This window comes from Arachis stenosperma, chromosome 4 (genome assembly GCF_014773155.1).
Source record: "Arachis stenosperma cultivar V10309 chromosome 4, arast.V10309.gnm1.PFL2, whole genome shotgun sequence".
NCBI lineage: Eukaryota > Viridiplantae > Streptophyta > Magnoliopsida > Fabales > Fabaceae > Arachis > Arachis stenosperma.
This window is the reverse complement of record NC_080380.1, coordinates 60,493,075-60,503,915: the sequence shown is the minus strand read 5'-3', so window position 1 is coordinate 60,503,915 and position 10,841 is coordinate 60,493,075. Positions and strand designations below refer to the sequence as shown.

The window sequence follows — 10,841 nt, the reverse complement described above, 5'->3', positions numbered from 1 at the left end:
ATGGTCTCTATATGAGCCTCAGATTCTCTTGGGTCCTCAATAGGGAACTCCTTCTTGCTTGAGAGACGTCCCATGAGATCTTCCTCATTGGGATTCGCGTCCTCTCCCTCCTTCTTGCATTCGGCCATGTTGAGTATATCAATGGCCTTGCACTCTCTCTTTGGATTCTCTTCTGTATTGCTTGGGAGAGTACTAGGAGGGGTTTCAGTGATTTTCTTACTCAGCTGGCCCACTTGTGCCTCTAGATTTCTGATGGAGGACCTTGTTTCACTCATGAAACTTAAAGTGGCCTTAGAGAGATCAGAGACTAAATTTTCTAAGTTAGAGGTACTCTGTTCATAATTCTCTGTCTGTTGCTGAGAAGATGATGGATAAGGCTTAATATTGTTGAGCCTATTTCTTCTACCATTATTAAAGCCTTGTTGAGGCTTTTGTTGATCCTTCCATGAGAAATTTGGATGATTTTTCCATGATGAATTATAGGTGTTTCCATAAGGTTCACCCATATAATTTACCTCTGCTATTGCAGGGTTATCAGGATCATGAGTTTCTTCTTCAGAAGATGCCTCTTTAGTACTGTTGGATGCATTTTGCAATCCATTCAGACTTTGGGAAATCATGTTGACTTACTGAGTCAACATTTTGTTCTAAGCCAATATGGCATTCAGAGCATCAATCTCAAGAATTCCCTTCCTCTGAGGCGTCCCATTATTCATGGAATTCCTCTCAGAAGTGTACATGAACTGGTTATTTGCAACCATGTCAATAAGTGCTTGAGCTTCTATAGGCGTTTTCTTTAGGTGAATGGATCCACCTGCAGAATGGTCCAATGACATCCTAGAAAACTCAAATAGACCACAATAGAATATATCTATCATGGTCCATTCTGAAAACATGTTAGGAGGACATCTTTTGGTCATCTGCTTGTATCTTTCCCAAGCTTCATAGAGGGATTCACCATCTTTTTGTTTGAAGGTTTGAACATCCACTCTAAGCTTGCTCAGCTTTTGAGGAGGAAAGAACTTAGCCAAGAAGGCCGTGACCAGCTTATCCCAGGAGTCCAGGCTATCTTTAGGTTGTGAATCCAACCATGTTCTAGCTCTGTCTCTTACAGCAAAAGGGAAAAGCATGAGCATGTAGACTTCAGGATCTACTCCATTCGTCTTTACAGTCTCACAGATCTGTAAGAACTCAGTTAAAAACTGATAGGGATCTTCTGATGGAAGTCCATGAAACTTGCAGTTTTGTTGCATTAGAGCAACTAATTGAGGTTTCAGCTCAAAATTGTTTGCTCCAATGGCAGGAATTGAGATGCTTCTTCCATCAAACTTGGAAATAGGTGTAGTATAATCACCAAGCATCCTTCTGGCATTATTGTTGTTGGGTTCGGCTGCCATCTCCTTTTCTTGTTCGAAAATTTCAGCAAGGTTATCTCTGGATTGTTGTAATTTAGCTTCTCTTAGTTTCTTCTTTAGAGTCCTTTCAGGTTCTGGATCAGCTTCAACAAGAATATCTTTTCCTTATTCCTGCTCATATGAAAGAGAAGAGAACGGAAAAAGAAGAGAAGAGAAATCCTCTATGTCACAGTAAAGAGGTTCCTTATTATTAGTAGAAGAAGAAAGGGAATAAAGAAAGGAGAATCCAAACACAAAGGTGAGGATAGGGGCAGTGATTTGAGATGAAGAGAGGTGAAGATAAGTGTTAGTAAATAAATAAATAAATAGAAGAAGATGAGAGAGGGAGAAATTTTCGAAAATAAATTTTGAAAAGGAGTTAAATGATTTTTGAAAATAAAAATAAAATTAAAATTTAAAACAATTAGTTAATTAAAAAGAATTTTGAAAAAGGGATGAGATATTTTCGAAAAGTAGAGAGGGAAAAGTAGTTAGGTGATTTTGAAAAAGATAAGAAACAAACAAAAAGTTAATTAGTTAGTTGAAAAAGATATTAAAATCAAATTTGAAAAGATAAGAAGATAAGAAGATAAGAAGTTAGAAAAGATATTTTAAAATCAAATTTTTGAAAAAAAAGATAAAACTTGAAAAAGATATGATAAAAAGATATGATTAAAAAGATATGGTTAGAAAAGATTTAATTTTTTTAAAATTAAAATTAATTACTTAACTAACAAGAAACTAAAAGATATGATTCTAGAATTTAAAGATTGAACCTTTCTTAACAAGAAAGTAACAAACTTCAAATTTTTGAATCAATCATATTAATTGTTAGTGTAATTTTCGAAAATCATGAAATACTATTAAGAAAAAGATTTTTGAAAAATAGTTTTTTTTTTTAATTTTCGAAAATAGGAAAAAAAAAGAAAAAGATTTGATTTTTGATAGAGATTTTGAAAAGATAAAATTTTTAAATTTGAAAATTTGACTTGACTTGTAAGAAACAACTAATTTTAAAACTTTTTGACTAAGTCAACCCAAATTTTTGAAATTTTTGAGAGAAATAAGGAAAAGAAATTTTTTTTTTATTTTTTGAATTTTTAATGATGAGAGAGAAAAACATAAAAATGACCCAAAATATAAAAATTTTGGATCAAAACACAAGATGCATGCAAGAACACTATGAATGTCAAGATGAACACCAAGAACACTTTGAAGATCATGATGAACATCAAGAACATATTTTTGAAAAAAAAAATTATGCAAAGAAAATATGCAAGACACCAAACTTAGAAATCTTTAATGCATGGACACTATGAATGCAAAAATGCACATGAAAAACAATAAAAGACACAAAACAAGAAAACATCAAGATCAAACAAGAAGACTTACCAAGAACAACTTGAAGATCATGAAGAACACTATGAATGCATGAATTTTCGAAAATTGCAAAGAACAAGATGAATATGCAATTGACACCAAACTTATAACTTGACTCAAGACTCAAACAAGAAACACAAAATATTTTTGGTTTTTTATGATTTTATGATTTTTTTTTGTATTTTCTTTTATATTTTTCGAAAAACATATAGGAAAAATAAAATAAGAAATTCAAAATTTTTAATAAGAATTCCAGGAATCTTTCAATATTAGCCTAAAGCTCCAATCCAAGGGTTGGGCATGGCTTAATAGCTGGCCAGCTTTAGAAGATATAAATCAGGCATGTAACAACTGGTATTCCAATTAACTTGCCTCTATGCTGATGGTTTTAAAACCTCAATCCAATTGAGTTAGACATGGCTTCACAGCCAGCCAAGCTTCAACATACTTTATGAAACACTAGAATTCATTCTTAAAAATTTTGAATAATTTTTCGAAAACAAAGAAAAATTTTGAAAACTTTTTAAAAAGAAAATTACATAATCTGAGCAACAAGACGAACCGTCAGTTGTTCATACTCGAACAATCCCCGGCAACGACGCCAAAAACTTGGTGCACGAAATTGTGATCATCAACAATGGCTCCAAAAAATTGGTAGTGCTCTCAAACGTGAATCACACTTACTCACAACTCCACAAAACTAACCAGCAAGTGCACTGGGTCCTCCAAGTAATACCTTACGTGAGTAAGGGTCGATCCCACGGAGATTGTTGGTATGAAGCAAGCTATGGTCATCTTGTAAATCTCAGTTAGGCAGATAATAAATGTTATGGAGTTTTCGAATAGTAAATAAATAAAACAGAAAATAAAGATAGAGTTACTCATGTAATTCAATGGTAGGAATTTCAGATAAGTGCATGGAGGTGCTGTGTTCCTTCTGAATCTCTGCTTTCCTACTGCTTTCATCCAATCCTTCTTACTCCTTTCCATGGCAAGCTGTATGTAGGGCATCACCGTTGTCAATGGCTACATCCCATCCTCTCAGTGAAAATGGTCCAAATGCTCTGTCACAGCACGGCTAATCATCTGTCGGTTCTCGATCATGTTGGAATAGAATCCCTTGATTCTTTTACGTTTGTCATCACGCCCAACAATCGCGAGTTTAAAGCTCGTCACAGTCATTTAATCCCGGAATCCTACTCGGAATACCACAGACAAGATTAGACTTTCCGGATTCCCATGAATGCCGCCATCAATTCTAGCTTATACCACGAAGATTCTGATTAAGGAATCCAAGAGATATGCGCCCGGTCTAAGGTAGAACGGAAGTGGTTGTCAGTCACGCGTTCATAGGTGAGAATGATGATGAGTGTCACGGATCATCACATTCATCATGTTAAAGTGCAACGAATATCTTAGAATAAGAACAAGTGGAATTGAATCAAAAATAGTAGTAATTGCATTGAAACTTGAGGTACAGCAGAGCTCCACACCCTTAATCTATGGTGTGTAGAAACTCCACCATTAAAAATACATATGTGATGAAGGTTCAGGCATGGCCGAATGGCCAGCCCCCCAAAACGTGATCAATAGTCTCCTCAGATGAATAATAAAATAAAACTGAGACCAAAGATATCTAATACACTAGTAAAAAGTTCTATTTATACTAAACTAGCTACTAGGGTTTACAAAAGTAAGTAATTGATGCATAAATCCACTTCTGGGGCCCACTTGGTGTGTGTTTGGGCTGAGCTTGATCTTTACACGAGCTAAGGCTTCTTTTGGAGTTGAACGACAAGTTGTGACGTGTTTCTGGCGTTCAACTCTAGTTCGTGACGTGTTTCTGGCGTTTGACTCCAGAATGCAGCATGGAACTGGCGTTGAGCGCCAGTTTACGTCATCAAATATCGAGCAAAGTATGAATTATTATATATTGCGGGAAAGCTCTGGATGTCTACTTTCCAACGCCATTGAGAGCGCACCATTTGAAGTTCTGTAGCTCTAGAAAATTCATTTCGAGTGAAGGGAGGTCAGAATCCAACAGCATCAGCAGTCCTTTGTCAGCCTTTTATCAGAGTTTTGTTCAGGTCCCTCGATTTCAGCCAAAAATTACCTAAAATCACAGAAAAACACACGAACTCATAGTAAAGTCTAGAAATGTGAATTTAGCATAAAAACTAATGAAAACATCCCTAAAAGTAGCTAGATCCTACTAAAAACTATCTAAAAAAATGCCAAAAAGCGTATAAATTATCCGCTCATCACTAATCCATTGAAAAACAATAGAGCTCTCTTTCCCCATTGAAAGAGTTAGTGATTCATAACTAAAATATTTACAAGTAAGAAAGTGGAAGAGGAGAGAAGTGTGGGTGAGAAGAGGGAGTCCGAAGACCCATCCCTAGCAGAAATTGTTATCCAATTCTATGAAACTAAGGCCTTTATATAGGCTCTCCTAAATTACAAACTTAAATGAAATTGAATGCAAATTACAATGAAATGCAAATAAACTATTCTAGATGCTTCTTGTGGCCTTGATTGGTTGACAATTGTGGCTTGAATTAGAGTTGGAGTGGGCTTGGTTGAAGGTTGGGGGCTGCAGGAAGAAGTTGGCATGTGGGTTCAAGTGCCACGCCCAATAGAATTTGCTCTTTAATTTGGATTGTGACCCACTTTGTAACGTTGAAAGTATGGAGTTGTTTGGGCCTCAAATTAAATGTCCACTATGATATATTATATATTATTAGAAAGCCCTGAATGTCAGCTTTCTATCGCCACTAAAATCAACTTATTTCGACCTCTGCAGCTCATGTTATGCCCATTTGAAGGTGAAGAGGTCAGTCTGCCAAGTACCCCGGCTTACAACGCCCATTCTCGGCGTGCCACGCCCCTTGTGTTGTGAAACTGGCGTGCCATGCCCATTTTTGGTGTGCCACGCCTTGAATGATGCACCAAATCTTCCTCTCTGGCCATTAGAACTGGCGTGCCACACTCAGAACCTGGCGTGCCACGCCCATCTTATGAAAGGGATTGGCGTGCCACGCCCTCGAGCTGGCGTGCCACACCCAGGTTTGCAATGCTGAAGAAAATGGTCTTTTTCACTTTCAACTGTAACGTCCACTATTGAGTTTTATACATCATTGGAAAGCTATAGATGTCAGCTTTTCAACTCCACCAAAATCACATCATTTAGACCTCTACAACTCAAGTTATGTTCCTTTGAAGATGAAGAGGTCAGGCTGGTAACTCTGCAGGGACGTGTTTTGCTCCTTGTGATTTCGAGGTCAATATCTTCCTCAATTCTAGTGTCCACTATAAAGTGTTATATATAGTTGGAAAGCTCTGGATGTTTGATGGGTGGAAAAACGATTCCACACAAAGCTCACCGACAAGTGTACCGGGTCGCATCAAGTAGTAATAAGTCACAAGAGTGAGGTCGATCCCACAGGGATTGATGGATCAAGCAACTTTAGTGGGTGATTAGTCTAGTCTAGCTAACATTGTTGAATTGAGTGAAATGGAACTGGCAAAAGGTAAATTGCAGTAAATTAAAAGTGCAGAAGAAGTAAATTGGCTGAATCTTAAAGAGCAAGAAATATAAATTGACAGAATCTTAAATGACAAGAAAGGTAAATTGCATGAAATGTAAAGGGGGCTGGGTGCTGAAAATTAAAGAAAGCAATGAAGCAAGCAATCAAAGAGATCTTGAGAACAAGTAACAGGAAGTTTAAAATGCAGGAAAATTAAATCAAGCTCACAGCAAACTCAAATGTAAATTTCAGAGGAAGAAATCATGACTTAGAGCAATTACAGGAAATTAAACTTGCAGGAAGAGTAAATCAGATTAAATCATGGACAGAAATGTAAAGATTGCAGAGAAGTAGAAGTACAGAAGAGTAATCAAGCTCAATGAAAATGAAACTGTTAATTTTAATTGCAATACTTGAAATGTAAAAGTGCAGAAAAATTAAAAGTGTTTCAAAGAAGGCTTTCTATTCTATCCTACTCCTATTGCTCTCTAGTAGAGCCAGCCTTCCTAATGAAATGAAACTAATGCCTTTTTATAGGCTTTACAAAATGAAAATCAAATTGAAATTGAAAACAAATTACAAATTAAATGAAATTCCTAATCTAACTTGTTCTTGTGCCTTTGAGTGATGATGTGGGCTTTGCTTGCTTTGGATTTGAAGAGAGATGGATCCGGTTGGCCTTGGTTCAATTAGTTTAGAGGCATGGGTTAAGGTTGCTTGGTTCAAGTTGATTTAGTGTGTGAGAACCTTCCAGGAGAGCGCTCGGTTAAGTGCAATAACACAGCGCTCCCTTTGCTTTGTGCCTTGGCTCATTTGATGCGTGAGAAGCATTCTTCATAGCGCTCAGTTTACTTAGATAACATAGCACTACTAGCTTTGGGTGGGACTCTCCCTTCGAACTATGGTGGCCTCCTTTTGGTCCATTTCCTCATGAAACATAGCGCTCAGTGAACTAAGTTCACGTAGCGCTCTCTCTTGCTTTGGACAAGGTCCCATTTCGACCTTTGGTGACTTCAATTGTTGGCAATTTCCTTGTTGCAATAGCGCTTAGCAAAGTGGCGCTCCCTTGTATATGCCTGGTTCGATCCTTGGCTCCACCTTTCCTTGACATTGCGCCTTGCTTTTTTTTCATGAGGAGCCCGATAAAGTGAAAACAATGAACGGAGCGCTCCTTTGATGAACGCTTGCCTTGAAGTAGCGCTTTGCCTTGCTCCCTTCTTGGGCGCTCCGTTTTGATTATGAACGTAGCGCTAGAGTTTATTGCTTTAAGCTTTCGTTCCATCCGTTTTCAAATAATGATGCCAATGCATACATGGTTCATGATGATATAATTAAATTAAATGCATGCTTTACTTTAACGCCTTGGCATTGATTAAATAATGCATTCATTTCCAATTAGCACTAATGATTAAATGCTTTATGCATGCATGGCCGTGGCATTCATTTAATGAATTAAGCCAACGAAGTATGCATTCATTTAATGCATTCTTTCATTGGCTTTAATAATGCATGCATTTCATTCATTCTTCAATGCCAATGATGATATCAATTAATCAATTGCATGCATGCTTTCATTAATGTCGTAAAGCTCATCTTAATTAAATGCATGCATGCATGATATTTCATGATAATAAGGCCAAGGCTTCATGGTCATGGGCCATGCTTTTAAAAGCGTGGGTTATGGTTCCAAAGCGTGCTCAAACTTCAAAGTGTGCCCCAAAATTCTTTTTTTCTCTTTTTGAGCTTAATTTTTGCTTTTTTGCTTCTTTTTCTACTCATTTCCTACAAAATTTATAAAATCAAAAGATCAAGGAAATATACCATTTAATCACAAAAGAATGCAATATTTAATAACTAATCATCAATTTCTTGTATGAAAAAGCATAGAAAAACATGACATGATGACATGTCATCACAACACCAAACTTAAACATTGCTTGTCCCCAAGCAAGAAAAGAATCATGCAATAAAGATTGACAATCCAAGGTGAGAAGAATAGCAAGTTAATGTTCATGGTAGGCTAGTTTTCTATGCATGCTACAATCACAAAAGAAATATAAATGATTGATGCTTCTCTCTGACTCATTTTATGAAATCTTTTCCTTATGTTTTTTTTCTTGAAACAAGCTTTTCATTTTCTTACTAGCTTCTCCTTTTGGGTGTTTTACCCTATGAGTTGATAACAAAGCTACGACTCTAAATGCTTTGTCTTCAAGTATTACCACTTGATACATAAGCACCACAAGCATTTAATTAGAGGACTTTGTTAAGATCATTTGTTTCCTTTCTTGACTCTTTAATCATTGATGCTCATAGCCTTGAGCTTTGAGGGAGTGCTTTTTGCACTTTGAGCCTAACCTTGACTTCTAAGTATTTTGTTTTCAAGCTTTTTGCTTGATACATAAACACCATAAGTACTTAGCAACTTAATTGTCATTGGTACTCAGAGCCTTTAGCTTTCTCATTCTTTCCCTTTTTCTTTCTTGCCTTAACTTGCAATTGCTTCTTCAAGGTTTTCATGATTTTCAAAGATTTCACAAAATGTTCTAGATGAAAACTTCAATTAAATAAAATCCAATGTAATTGAGCAACAATTAATCATACTAGCCTTCCAATACTTGTATCCACATGCTAAGTTCTTCTTTAATTCCTTGTTTGTTTATGATCATGATACTTTATTGCTTTTGAATTCACAAAACTCAAGTTGGTAGTCATAATGTCACAACAACATGTTGCAAATCAAAATTCAGGCTATGCTTATCCATACCACAGATGTAAACAGGGGAGATAAAGACAATCATGCAATTCAAAGTGCTGAAAACAAATGAGAGGAAAAAGAACTTTACAACCTTGTAGTTCATCTTCTCTATTGTTGTCCTTTTCCTTCTATTCTTCCTTCTTCCCATACCAATACTCAGAATGCTTGCTCATCCTCAAGCAATAATTAGAACAATGCCTATGGGGCTAAGATGGATCATGAGTGTCTTACACCATGAAATGTTTGCAATACATGTATTTTAAGCAAGAAAAATTGAGGATAACAATCAAGGCACAAAAGACAAAAGCATTGAGATTGCAAAAATAAGAGGGTGTGCATGATACATTGCATAAAAGATAAGTGGCACACCAAACTTAGTGTGACACTTTCACTTGGAATTGATGCAAGTATCTTGTAAGGATTGGAACCAAATTTTGTTGCATAGCAACACCAAACTTAGAATGCAATCCTATGTCCATTTAATTGAACTAAGACTAAATGAAACTGTTGTATGTTAAGTACAATCACCAAGCAAAGAATCTATCATGAATAAGGATCTCTTGGTGATGTATTGACAAAAACAGTTAATAAAAGAAAGCATTAAAAACAAGTAAATGACTAAAACAAAGAGAAAACTAAAATTGTCCAACTAAGAAGAAAAATAACACTGCAAAGGGCATTATGATTATGCAAACAAGTGGTGTTGCTGAATGAATTGCATAGAAAATTAAGTGGCACACCAAACTTAGAATCTTAGTGTGACACTTCCATATAAAATTGATGCAATCAATCAAAGAGATTGAAAATAAATTGTTGTAGGGCAACACCAAACTAAGAATGTAATAATATTCCAATTTATTGAAATTAAACAAAGCAAACAGAGAAAGTAAACAAAGCAAAGAAAAGAAATGTTACCTACGGTTGACATGTTCTTCACTTTCTTCCTCTTCTTACAATTTGTTAAGAGGAATGACCTCAAGGGGGGAGAAGATTCAGCTATTGTCCCTTATTTTGGCTTCTCCTCAGTAAGCTTCCTTTTGTAAATGGCTTGACTGAGCTTGTATGCCGGATCAGGGACAGGATTGGTGCTCTTGTTAGTTGCCTTCACTTCTTTGGATTCAAGACTTGGTTGCTGTGTGTTTATTGGAATTTTATCTTCATCCAGAGCCTTTTGAATTGGTGGCTCAATGAGCTCTTCCTTTATGTACTTCTCTGCCTCCCTTGAGTGTGAATTTTCTTGACTGACTTCCTCACTTTCTTGTTCTTCCACTTCTTCATTTCTATCCACCAATTGATCTTCACCTTCCTTGCTTAGCAATTCTCTGTTTCTTCTTGCTTGCTCCAAATATTCATTCATCTTATTGTAGAGGGTTTCTTGCCTTTTCCAGGAATGTTCCTGTCTTTCAAAAAATTCTCTGGACTTTTGAAGGAGATCCTATGAAGGTTGAGAGTAATTTTGCGGACATGAACGTGTTGTAGTGAAGTTGTTTTGAGGGTTATCGAGTGAATTTTGTGAGTTGTGGAATGAATTTTGTGGTTGGTAAGATGAGTTGTATGGATCTTGGAGGAAACATTGTGTTAAGGCATAATCAAGTGATGAAGAACTTTCAAATGAGAAACTGGAAAGTGAGGGTGGACAATTTTGCATGACTTTCACTACTAGAAAACTAGTTATTACAGACGGATATTTCCGACGGATTTTGTCCTACTGAAATACAGAGGGAATTTCAGAGGGATTTTTTGTCAGAAAACAAAAAAATAAATTAGCATAAATTACAGACA

At 36.1% G+C, this 10,841-nt stretch overlaps 1 non-coding gene across 1 annotated transcript; it reads left to right on the top strand.

The window, feature by feature from the left end:
* Window positions 1-894: 894 nt before the first annotated feature.
* Window positions 895-998, top strand: LOC130977401 (small nucleolar RNA R71). Its single transcript, XR_009085092.1, has one exon. It is a non-coding gene; the product is annotated as a small nucleolar RNA R71 (small nucleolar RNA).
* Window positions 999-10,841: the final 9,843 nt, after the last annotated feature.